Raw genomic sequence first — 13,681 nt, forward strand, 5'->3', positions numbered from 1 at the left:
AGAACCCAAGGGAGTGGGAGCGATTCGAACCGCTCAAGTAGGTCAGAGGTGAACCTGACCCCCGGGACCACCCCTTACAACCCACACCCACTGGATGCGGATATTCCGCTGGATGTCAACCCAGAATTTAGAGCTCTGGTCTCCACTCACCAGAAATGTCTGGAGCATGATTCAAACCCTATAGTTTCTGACTCAGAATGCTACCATGAAGCCAAAGACATGCTCCGATATTCATTGTATATGTAACTTTATCCAATGTTTCAGCTAAAGCACTATATTAATGGAAATTTTTCATTTCAAAATATTTTCCACTAATCATAACACACAGGTTTACAACTTTAGTAGCATGCAGAGCTAAACCCGCTGAGCATGTACAGTACTTCAAAAATAGACCCAACTTTGATGTAATGTTGAGGGGGGGTGGGACAAATCAATGAAGTGTCGCTTCACATCTGAGCAGCATCTCCTTTGAATGTTATGATTTTAAGATGACTTAATTTGTGTTATTATTAAATTCTTATGTTGAAAGAGTGGGAGAGGAATCTAAGATTAAGTTAACCACAGTTCCCAGTTCACGTTGCCTACTCATTGTTACAATTATTTTGTTGTATTACGTGTAATGAATTCGCGTGTCATCCTTGTGCAGGAGCCATCAAGCAAACTCTACTCTGTAACATAAGAACATAAGAACTAGGAACAGGAGCAGGCCACCTAGCCCCTCGAGCCTGCCCCGCCACCCAAAAAGACCATGGCCGATCTGGCCGTGGACTCAGCTCCACTTACCTGCCCGCTCCCCATAACCCTTAATTCCCCTACTGGTTAAAAATCTATCTATCTGTGATTTGAATACATTTAATGAGCTAGCCTCAACCGCTCCCCTGGGCAGAGAATTCCACAGATCCACAACCCCCCGGGAGAAGAAATTCCCTCTCAACTCGGTCCCAAATTGGCTCCCCCGTATCCTGAGGCCGTGCCCCCTAGCCCTAGCCTCCCCGACCAGTGGAAACAACCTCTCCGCCTCCATCCCGTCCATCTCCCTCATTATCCCAAACGTCTCTATAAGATCGCCCCCATCCCCCCGAACTCCAACGAGTAAAGACCCAGTCTACTCAATTATCATCATAAGGTAACCCCCTCATCTCCGGAATCAGCCTAGTGAATCGTCTCCGCACCCACTGCAAGGCCAGCATATCCTTCCCCAAGCAAGGCGACCAAAACTGCACGCAGCACTCCAGGTGCGGCCCCACCAATACTCTGCAAAGCTGCAGCAGGGCCTCCCCGCTCCTGCGCTCCACCCCCCCCCCCGCAATGAAGGCCAACACTCCATCCGCCCTCCCGACTACCCGCTGCACCTGAAAACCAACCCTTTGGGATTCATGCACAAGGACCCCCAGGTCCCTCTGCACCGCAGCATGTTGTAATTTCTTCCCATTCAAACAATATTCCCCTTTACTGCTTCTTTTTCCAAGGTGGATGACCTCACATTTTCCGACATTGTATTCCATCTGCCAAACCTCAGCCCATTCGCCCAACCCATCCAAATCACTCTGCAGCCTCTCTGCGTCCTCCACACAACCCACCTTCCCACCAATCGCTGTGTCATCCGGAAATTCTGTCACATGACACTCTGTCCCATCCTCCAGGTCATCCATGCACACTGCAAACAGCTGTGGCCCCAGCACCGACCCCCGCGGCACACCACCAACCACCGACCTCCAACCAGAAAAGGATCCATCCATCCCGACTCTCCGCCTCCCACTACCCAGCCAACTCTCGATCCACGCCAATACACTTCCCCCGACTCCGTGTACCCCCATCTTCTGCAGTAACCTTTTGTGTGGCACCCTATCGAATGCCCCCCGGAAATCCAAACACACCACATCCATCGGCACACCCCTATCCACCACGCTCGTTACATCCTCAAAGAATTTCAGCAAACCAGCCAAACATGACTTCCCCTTCATGAATCCATGTTGCGTCTGCTTGATTGCACGATTGTCCCACTATTTCTTCCTTAACGATAGTTTCAAGCATCTCCCCACTACAGATGTTAAACTAACCGGCCCACAGCTACCTGCCCTTTGTCTGCCCCCTTCTTCAAACAGAGGTGCCACATTAGCCGCCCTCCAATCCGCTGGTACCTCCCCAGAGTCCAGAGAATCTTGGTAGATTATAACGAATGCATCTGCTATAACTTCCGTCATCTCTTTTAATACCCTGGATTTCATCAGGTCCAAGGGACTTGTCTACCTTGAGTCCCATTAGCCTGTCCAGCGCTACCTCCCTAGTGATAGTGATTGTCTCAAGATCCTCCATTCCCACATTCCCGTGACCAGCAATTTTTGGCATGGTTTCTGTGTCTTCCACTGTGAAGACCAAAGCAAAATAATTGTTTAAGGTCTCAGCCATTTCCACATTTCCCATTATTAAATCCCCCTTCTCATCTTCTAAGGGACCAACATTTATTTTAGTCACTCTTTTCCATTTTATATATCGATGAAAGCTTTTACTATCTGTTTTTATGTTTTGCGCAAGTTTACTTTCGTAATCTATCTTTCCTTTCTTTTTTGCTTTCTTAGTCATTCTTTGCTGTCGTTTAAAATTTTCCCAATCTTCTAGTTTCCCACTCACCTTGGCCACCTTAAACGCATTGGTCTTTGATTTGATACTCTCCTTTATTTCCTTGGTTATCCACGGTTGGTTATCCCTTCTCTTACCGCCCTTCTTTTTCACTGGAATATATTTTTGTTGAGCACTATGAAAGAGCTCCTTAAAAGTCCTCCACTGTTCCTCAATTGTGCCACCGTTTAGTCTGTGTTCCCAGTCTACTTTAGCCAACTCTGCCCTCATCCCATGTAGTCCTCTTTGTTTAAGCATAGTACGCTCGTTTGAGACACTACTTCCTCACCCTCAATCAATATTACAAATTCAACCATACTGTAACGCTCATTGATTTGTGTTACAGCTTGTTTATTTGTCCTCCAGGTGATGTACAGCAGCTCTTAGTTAACACCCTCATTGAAGTCAGATAAACCCTCCATTTATTGATTTTAATCTTTTATTTCCACTTTTCTGTGCCCTTCTTCTCAAGGTGGTGACTTTTTCTCAAGTGCGGTTCCATCTCTTTGAAGGACCCAGCACAAGGAAGATAAATAGTCATCTCAATCCCAAGAGGCTCCTACTGGCAACCAGCAGCCAACCACTTTGGTTACTTCTCCCACCGGATAAACATCAAGAGGGACCACTAGAATAAATCGGAGAAGATGCATATCATACACTGCTATCAAGAGAAAGCACTGGGTTCAAGCACTACACTGAAAATTTATACTGTACAAAATTAGTCCTAACTTTGTTACTACTTCGTTCAGAGAGTTTATTTTTCATGGTATAAAATAAGGTTGTGCTCATGGCATGGCATGCTGAGAAGGTGTGCCATTGCATTGTGCACATGAAAACAAGGCTGTTGGTTCTATGAGTGGCTCAATCAATTAGGTCAACCTCTCCTCTGAGCACCTCTGCTCTTACAGGCTGCAAAGATGTTTCCATGGTGACATCCTCTGTGTCTTGATCTATGGATGGGCCTTCTCCTACATCTACTCCTTAATCAGGCCTTTTTGACTGGCAATGTTGTGGAGCATGCAGCAGATAACAATAATCCTGGAGACTCTATGGGGCTAGATTTTCCATTATTTTTTGCATGCACACCGCCCACTTAACATCTATTTTAACGCTGAAATGAGGTGTAACACCCATATATCGCCCATTTAGGCACAAAATGGAAACTGACGCCCATTTCTCGGTCACTTATCGGCGAGTGTTACTTTCGACATGTACGTAACGCTGAGAAAAAATAATACCGCCCACCCACTTTTTTTGGGCGGAATCATTAGAATGGGCGAACCCAACTCCCAGCATTACTTTTGGCATGTACTTAACGCCGAGAGTCAATAATACCGACTGCCCACTTTTTTTGGTCGTAAAGATCACATTTGCCGAAACTAACGGCCTGTATATCTCCCAGTGTCACTTTCAGCACCTCGCACACATGTCGCCCACAATCTCGCTCGCCGAAAAAAACGCTGTGAGAAAGTTGAACTGATCTGAACTAATCATGGCGGTGTGGACGCCATTTTGTAAATCGCAGGCCGCTTCATTGAAAAGCCTGCTTCAACTTCGGGGGAGTGTGGATGTATTCTGGAGTTCTTTTCAGATGATCTGACCATCTGAACAGACATCTTATCATACTGTGGATGATTGAATTTTACTTTAGGTGTCTTAGTGGGAAAATTTATGCTTGTGAACAATTGGCATTATACTTATAGTTATTGGAATGGGGCCAGCCATTTTTCAGCCTGCATCGATTACAATGCAGATGCTGCAGAGTGCAAATGGCACATCTAATCCACAGTATCATGTGCCCAATCTAAGACGTGTCAGACTGATGAAGAGGACCAGACCATATACCCCCCGCACTTACAGGGAGAAGCGGTCTTACCTCGACTTATCCGAGAACACCTACCTTCGGAGATTGCACTTCCACAAAGTGGTTATCAGTGAGATATGCCATCTCATCAGGGCAGATCTGCAGCCTGCCAGCACCTTCAGGACCTCACTGTCCGTCGAGGTCAAGGTCACCGCGGCACTGTCATTCTACGCGTACGGGTCCTTTCAAGCTTCTGTGGTCGACATTTGCGCTATATCTCAGCATGCCACACATTGCTGCATTAGACAGGTCACTGAAGCCCTTTATGCACGTAGGATGGACTTTATCAGCTTCCCTATGACCACGGAGGCTCAGACTGACAGAGCTCTAGGATTCTACCGAATTGCTAACTTCTCCAAGGTTCAGGGAGCAGTACACTATACGCACATCGCCATGCGGGCACCTTCTCAGGATGCAGAGGCTTTTCGCAACCAAAAAGGATTTCACTTCCTGAAGGTCCAACTCATTGTCGACCACAACCAGATAATTATGGCAGTGAATGCCAAATTTCCAGACAGCATCGATGAGACTCACATCCTGCGCGAGAGCGCTGTATCTGATATATTTATTAGTCAGCCACAAAATCAATGCTGGATGCTTGGTGAGAAACAATATGGCTGATGACCCCCCCCTTGCATGACACCCACACCGAGGCTGAGAAGCAATACAACGAAAGCCACAGAGCCACATGCAATGTGGTCCAGAAAACCATTGGTGTGCTTAAGCAGTGCTTTAGATGCCTGGAGCACTCAGGAGGGGAGCTACAATACAACCCTGAGCAGTAGCTCAATTCGTGCTGCACAACTTGGCTATCAGGAGGGGGCAAGAGTTGCCAGAAGGGACTGATGGTCCACCTCAGGAGAGAGAGGAAAAGGAGGACGAGGGGCTGGACACTGACCAAGGGCCAGACAATCAGGCTGACTATGCAACTATGCCCCCGCCCGCCTCTAGATCGCAGGAAAAGGCCTGTGGTGGCTATATAGTTGCAAGACTCTTACCTCAGCAGCTCATAAATGAGCGCTTTGCCTGAAAGAACGTTGCTGTTATTGACAAAACTGACACACTGCTGTGTGTGCAGCTCAGACATCAATGTTGGGCATCACCTTGGTGCCAGTTAAAGTTTAAGTTGATTCAAGTTAAGTTTAATTATATCCTTTCATGTTAAGGAATCACCAGTGTGTAACTGTCCAGCTATCTGAGACAATGCGCAACAAGGTTATGTTAAATAAAAAACATTTAATACAACCATTGGTCTGAAATCATAAGTATAATGGCCAAAAATACCCCACCCCCACCCCACCCCACAACACACTTTAGAACATTGACATCAATCAAATAGTCATCATGTCCAGCAACACAGAACACAAATGCAAACCAACAGGGTGGCCCTCTCCCCCACCATACCTTACAACAAATTGCATACGCCGAGATGGAGATATAACAAAGCCATCACCTGTGGACATCACCTCACTTTCCTTCCCCCCCTCCACTTCTTCTCCCCACGTCTACCCCTTCCCCTCCTCACTCCACGCCGCCTGATCAAGCCACTCCTCAGGTGGTGCCTCATTGGGGGGGATGAAGGCTGAACCGGTGGTTGCACGGGTATGGGAGCGGGAGATACCGAGGTGGGAACCTTCTCGGATCCAGAAGCAGGATCTTGCTCCTGCCTCTCATGTGTCATTGGTACTGGGGGTGCGGAATCTAGGAGTGCAGTGCCGCGCTCCGGGACCACTGGGAGGCCTCTGCGACCAGTGTTCCTGGCTATCGCCTCCAGGGCCTCCGCCATCCGCGGAACGTACTCTGTCTTGGTGCCGGAGATGCTGGCCAGCTGTCGGGATGTGCCCCCCAATGCCTGTAGGATCTGGTGACCTATGTCAACAGTCCTCCTGGACAAGTCTATCATGTTGCCGCTCTCATCTGGTGTTCGTGGATCAGACCTGCCACTTCCACGAAACTTCCGCGGGGTTGGCGCCATCCTAGCGACAACTGGGGTGCCCTGTGGAGAGATGCTTGGGCTTGGTACCTCCAGAGTGGAAGTGGGAATGGCCGGAGGAGCACTGGATAGTCTTGGATGCCTTCTGGAGCCTAGCGATGCAGGATCCTCAAAGTCAGTTTGACGGGCGAGAATCAGAGCTCCACAGCAACGGATGTAGGATTGTCCGGCGAGTCGGGCCCCACACCCCCACCTTCTGCTGCTGGCTGAGCTGCAAAACACAAATGAGGTTATTAGAGGAGAAGGGGGTGCTAGGGTCACAAGATGAGTCCAGCGCTACACAGAACATATGCACGACAAAAACACCATCGCTATCAAAATCATCACAGACATCACATTTCATGACCTCAACACATTCTGCATTGCAATGATTCTCATAAGGCCAGCATTATTTAGAGGACACTTTTAGCAATCATCTATCATATATTATTGTTCAGATATGAATGGGTGTGGCATCTATTGAATTTACATCACGCAATGGTGTATACTTTACTCACGTGGCATCATGTCAGGTTCTGCAGCTGCCTGCAGGGCCAACCGGGGGTGGGTCCCCACGAGTGCGAGCACCCGCTCTTCGATGTCAGTGAGGTCGCTGATGTCTGGTGGTCTCCCACCCGATCACGTCTGCTCGGCCCTATTCTTCGAAAGCTTCTTCTGTAAAAAGTAACAACAGGACGACATGGCATGAGATCATTGTGTGATATCATTGCTAGGTACAGTCACAGACACTGATACAACAGATAACCGACAGATGTAATCATGATTATTATGATAATTATCATTCTTTACCTAAAGACGTACACCGTGACCGCAGGCTTTGAGTACAACATTCCCGGTAAAAGTGAAAGGCCTCACATTTGATTATAGTCACTCATGATTCTTACAAATCAAATTATTTAAATATATAAGTACATGTAAATAAATGTAATACTTACTCTGGCGGATCCGACAAGGTCGTTCCAGCGTTTGCGGCATTGGTTGCCCTCATGCACCTCGTTGGTCGCCGACGAGACCACCTCTGCTGTCTCGGCCCATATCCTCTGGTAGGCCTTTGGGGTGGGCTTCCCACGCCCTCCCTGTGTCAATTGACCCCAGCCTGACTCGACCTCCTGCATGAGGGAGGCATTTACCTCATCCGAGAACCTCCTCGCTCTCTTTCATCCTCCCATTTGTTCCTTTCACACCTCACTGCTCTTGCCAGCGTCAGTCTCCACAGTGTGCTGGGTCATCTCCGCCACTCCCTCCATTATAGGCACCAAATTAGACAAAATATCTGGCTGGTAACAGCTAACTTTCTTCTCACAATTTGGTATAAAGCTCAAAACTCTCCCTCCTACCTCTCAAAGTGGCCAAACAAGCACCCACACCACACCCACACACGCCTTCACTCCCTCTCTGCTCCCTCTCTCTCTGTCGCCTCTTATGCGCACGTAATGATGACCCCTGACCTCCTGAATCACGCGATATGAGCGTTGCCATGCCGTTGCTAAGGACGGCGACACTTTATAGCAGAAGGTCAGAGAGATTTAACGCTAACACCCATTTCAGATCGCTCGCGGTAACGGCCATTTTTTTAAATGGAAACTAGGGGCTTTGAAATGGGCGACAATCCGGCGACCTGAAAACCCATATTTACCGCCCACGCCAGAAATAACGCCCATTTTTGAGCGATCTGCACAAAAGTGGAAAATTTAGCCCATGGTCGCTTGATCTGTCTCAATCTGAATCAGATTACAGCTACCAATAATTAGTTCTATTATCACCCTGATAGGTGGATGGCCTTATTTCTGCAACCAGATTCTGTTCATGGCTCACGCCAGAGTCGAATAGCTGATATTAAAATCCTGGAATTAGTTTTTAAAACAATTCGATGCTACAATGTGGGGTGGGGGGGAGGAGGGTAGGGGGAAGTGTAGTGTCTTTCTGCTGTATGGATTATGACCCTGAGCTGTAGAGCTATACATTCGAAAATGTAAACATTTCACTTCACATCATGAACAGAGTTCCATTCTTCTAAACCCTGATATGCTCAAATGTTAAACAAAATGTTTAGAAATTTTACATTAAGTGGGTCATATTTTTGTCACTGGATTCTATATCTCCCAAGTGTTATTTCAGATTGCAGAATGTGAGTTGTATGGAACAAAATCAACTTCCAGTACCAGAAAGGTTATGATTGTATTAATGGCTTTTGAAAATAGCTCATTGGAATCAGAAAAGTTACAAATCACTGAGAGGTATAAAAGGAAGATGGGAACAGTAGCATAGTGGTTATGTTACTGGACTAAAGTAAAAAGCTAGTATCAGTAATGGTGACCATGAAATTATCAGATTGTCGTAAAAACCCATCTGGTTCACTAATGTCCTTTAGGGAAGGAAATCTGCCGTCCTTACCCGGTCTGGCCGACATGTGATTCCAGACCCACAGCAATGTGGTTGACTCTTAACTTCGCTCTGAGATGACCTCGCAAGCCATTCAGTTGTAACAAATCGCCAAGAGAAATAAGAAAAATAAGAAAAGCGGACGGACCACTTGGCATCGATCTCGACACCAGCTTCAGCACACCCAGCCCAGTCGACCCTGCAAAGTCCTCCTCACTAACATCTAGGGACTTGTGACAAAATTGAGAGAGCTGTCCCACAGACTTATCAAGCAACAGCCTGACATAGTCATACTCACAGAATTATACCTTTCAGCCAATGTCCCAGAATCCTCCATGACTATCCCTGGGTATGTCCTATCCCACCGGCAAGACCGAGCAATCAGAGGTGGCCGCACTGTGGTATACAGTCGGGAGGGAATGGCCCTGGGAGTCTTCAACATTGACTCCAGACTCCATGAACTCTCAGGCATCATGGACAAAGAAACCTCCTGCTGATTACCATCTACCGCCCTTCCGCAGCTGATGAATCAGTACTCCTTCATGTTGAACACCACATGGAAGAAGCACTGAGTGCAGCAAGGGCACAGAATATACTCTAGGTGGGGGACTACAATGTCCAGCACCAAGAGCGGCTCGGTAACACCATTACTGACCAAGTTGCCCGAGACCTGACGGACATAGCTACCTGACTGGGCCTATCACAGGTGCTGAGAGAAAAAACACGAGGGAAAAACCTACTGGACCTCGTCCTCACCAATCTATCTGTCGCAGATGCATCTGTCCATGACAGCTTTGGTAGCAGTGACCACCGCACAGTCCTTGTGGAAATGAAGTCCCGTCTTCACACTGAGGACACACTCCAATGTGTTGTGTGTCACTACCACCGTGCTAAATTGGATAGATTCAGAACAGATCTAGCAGTTCAAAACTGGGCATTCATGAGGCGCTGTGGGCCATCAGCAGCAGAATTTTATTCCAATACAATCTGTAAACTCATGGCCCGGCATAACCACTACTATCAAGCCAGGGGACCAACCCTGGTTCAATGAGGAGTGCAGAAGAGCATGCCTGGAGCAACACCAGGTGTACCTAAAAATTAGGTGCCAACCTGGAAAAGCTGCAACACAGGACTACATGCTTGCTAAACAGCGGACATAGCATGCCATAAATAGAGCTAAGCGATCCCACCATCAACGGAGCAGATCAAAGCTCTGCAGTCCTGCCACATCCAGTCAGGAGTGGTGATGGACAATTAAACAACTAATGGGAGAAGGAGGCTCCATGTATATCCCCATCCTCAATGATGGCGGAGCCCAGCGCTCGAGTGCAAAAGACAAGGCTGAAATATGCAACCATCTTCAGCCAGAAGTGCCGAGTTGATGATCCATATCGGCCTTCTCCTTAGGTCCCCATTGTCACAGAAGCCAGTCTTCAGCCAATTCAATTCACTTCATATGATATTAAGAAGCAGCTGAACACATTGGATACAGCAAAGGATATGGGCCCCAACAACATCCCAGCTGTCATGCTGAAGACGTGCTCCAGAACTAGCTGCCCCTCTGGCCAAACTACAACACTGGCATTTACCCAACAATGTGGAAAACTGCCCAGGTATGTCCTGTCCACAAAAAGCAGCACAAATCCAATCCAGCCAATTATCGCCCCATCAGTCTAATCTCAATCATCGGCAAAGTGATGAAAGGTGTCATCGACAGTGCTATCAAGTGGCACTTACTCACCAATAACCTGCTCACCGATGCTCAATTTGAGTTCTGCCAGGATCACTCGGCTCCAGACCTGATTACAACCTTGGTCCAAACATAGACAATAGAGCTGAATTCCAGAGGTGAGGTGAGAGTGATTGCCCTTGATCGAGTGTGACATCAAGGAGCCCTAGTAAAATTGAAGTCAATGGGAATCAAGGGGAAAACTCTCCACTGGCTGGAGTCATACCGAGCACAAAGGGAGATAGTTGTTGGAGGTCAATATCTCAGCCCAGGACATCGCTGCAAGAGTTCCTTAGGACAATGTCCTAGGCCCAACTATCTTCAGCTGATTCATCAATGACCTGCCATCCATCAGAAGGTCATAAATGGGGATGTTCGCTGATGATTGCACAGTGTTCAGTTCCATTCGCAACTCCTCAGATAATGAAGCAGTCTATGCCTGCATGGAACAGGACCTGGATGACATTCATGCCACATTCATGTCGCACAAGTGTCAGGCAATGACTATCTCCATCAAGCGAGAGTCTAACCACCGCTCCTTGACATTCAAAGGCATTACCATTGCCGAATCCTCTACCATCAACATCCTGGGGATTATCATTGACCAGAAATCTAACTGGACCAGCCACATAAATACTGTGGCAACAAGAATGGTCAGATGCTGGATATTCTGCAGTGAGTGTCTCACCTCCTGACTCCCCAAAGCCTTTCCACCATCTACAAGACCCAAGTCAGGAGTGTGATGGAATACTCTGCACTTGCCTGGAAGAGTGCAACTCCAACAACACTCAGGAAGCTCGCCACCATCCAGGTCAAAGTCGTCCGCTTGATTGGCACCCCATCCATCATCTTAAACATTCACTCCCTCCACCACCAGCAGTGTGTACCATCTACAAGATGCATGGCAGCAACTCACCATGGTTCCGTCGACAGCACCTCCTATACCCACGATCTCTATCACCTAGAAGGACAAAGACAGCAGGCGCATGCGAACACCATCACCTGTAAATTCTCCTCCAAGTTACACACCAGCCTGACTTGGAAATATATCACTGTTGCTTCATCGTTGCTGGGTCAAAATCCTGGAACTCCCTCCCTTACAGCATTGTGGAAGTAACTTGACCAAACAGACTACAGCAGTTCAAGAAGGTGACTCACCACCATCTTCTCAAGAGCAATTAGGGATAGGCAATAAATGCCCTGATCTCAGGAATTAATTTTTAAAATGTGTTGAATTTACCTCTCTCCCTGTGATGCAGTGACTGAGTTGCTTGTGGCTGATTTACTGAAAACCACTTGCTGTCAGATTGCTGGGCATGGAAATGAAAAGATAATCTACTGTGATGAAAACAAATAAAGCTACCATTACAACACAACAGTGTACTATAAATATAATTATATTTTCTTGTTTTAGCTCATATGATCTACATACAAAGTGCATTCTTGATTGATCAAATGGTCAACAGAACATGATACATTAATATTAATGAATGCTAGGCATAAAGCATCAGCATGCTTCTAATTATGAATTCTTGGAATTGTTAACACGCATATTTACAATTTAAATTATAAACAGTAATTATAGTTAGATAAGTTTAAAATACAAACGGTAACTTTCAGCCAGTCAGCCTAACATCCATGAATATAAGAACATAATAAATAGGAGCAGGAGTAGGCCATACGGCCCTTCAAGCCTGCTCCGCCATTCAATATAATCATGGCTGATCCGATCATGGAATCAGGTCCACTTCCCTGCCCGCTCCCCATAACCCCTTATTCCCTTATCGGTTAAGAAACTGTCTATCTCTGTGTAATGACTCAAGAGTCTTCTTACTGTAAACGGCCTCAGGTGTAAACCTGATCCAACTTTATTCGCGCCCAAAGTACCTGTGTGACATGGTACCTGCGCTTATATACCAGTGACCGCGCACAAGCGCGTACAGCCCGATGACCTCCGACAGTGACGCCCCTGGTGTCTGGTAACCCCAAGCATCAATACATAACAACATCCCCTTTCAAGATCTTAATATCAGTCTCTTTACAAATTAAGACGGTCTGGGACTTTTCTCTCACGAGTTGATCGTCTCAGTTCAACTTTAGTTCTAGGTGAGCATTCTGAGTCAGTTGTGACTGAAGGCTGAGTTACCGATCTGATGGGAGTGGTGATGATGACATCAGAGACTGAAGGTCCAGGTTCAGTAATGACAGCAAAGTCCTCTGATGAATGGACATTGGTTGGTTGGTCACTGACTGCATCTTCCTCAAACAGTTCCAGTTCATCCGTGTGCCACAGTTTTACCTGATCAACATGTTTCCTGCATGTTTGCCCATTCTTGAGCACAACAATAAACATTCTGTTACCCTCCTTGGCTGTAACAGTACCAGTGATCCACTTTGGACCTTAACCATAGTTCAGTACATAAACCGGATCATTGACAGAGATGTCACGTGACACAGCAGCACGATCATGATACCATTGCTGACTTTGACTTTGAAGGAAGGATATACTTGCCTTAGAGGGCGGTGCAACGAAAGTTCACGAGATTGATTCCTGGGATGAGAAGGTTGTCCTATGAGAAGAGATTGAGTAGATTGGGCCCATCGACTCTGGAGTTTAGAAGAATGAGAGGTGATCTCATTGAAACATAGAAGATTCTCAGAGGGCTTGACAGGGTAGATGCTGAGAGGCGGAGTCCTCTGACTGGAGAGTCTAGAACTAAGGGGCAAAGTCTCAGGCTATAGGATCGGCCGATCAGGAGAAATTTCTTCACGCAGAATTCTCTATTCCAGAGGGCTGTGGAGGCTCAGTCTTCATGACTGAGATCGATAGATTTTTGGACTCCAAGGGAATCAAGGGATTTGGGGATCGGGCGGGAGAGTGGAGTTGAGGTCGAAGATCAGCCATGATCTTACTGAATGGCGGAGCAAGCTCGAGGGGCCGGATGGCCTACTCCTGCTCCTATTTTTTATGTTCTTATGGACCAGATCAATAACATAATGATTAGAAAGCTAAACATGCAAAAGCACTGCCCCGTGCAGCACTAAGCCATCAAGATTTGTGGGTCCCATGCTTTGTTCCAAATCTGTGCTGAGT

The sequence above is a fragment of the Pristiophorus japonicus genome, chromosome 18 (genome assembly GCF_044704955.1).
Source record: "Pristiophorus japonicus isolate sPriJap1 chromosome 18, sPriJap1.hap1, whole genome shotgun sequence".
NCBI classification, from domain to species: Eukaryota; Metazoa; Chordata; class Chondrichthyes; family Pristiophoridae; genus Pristiophorus; species Pristiophorus japonicus.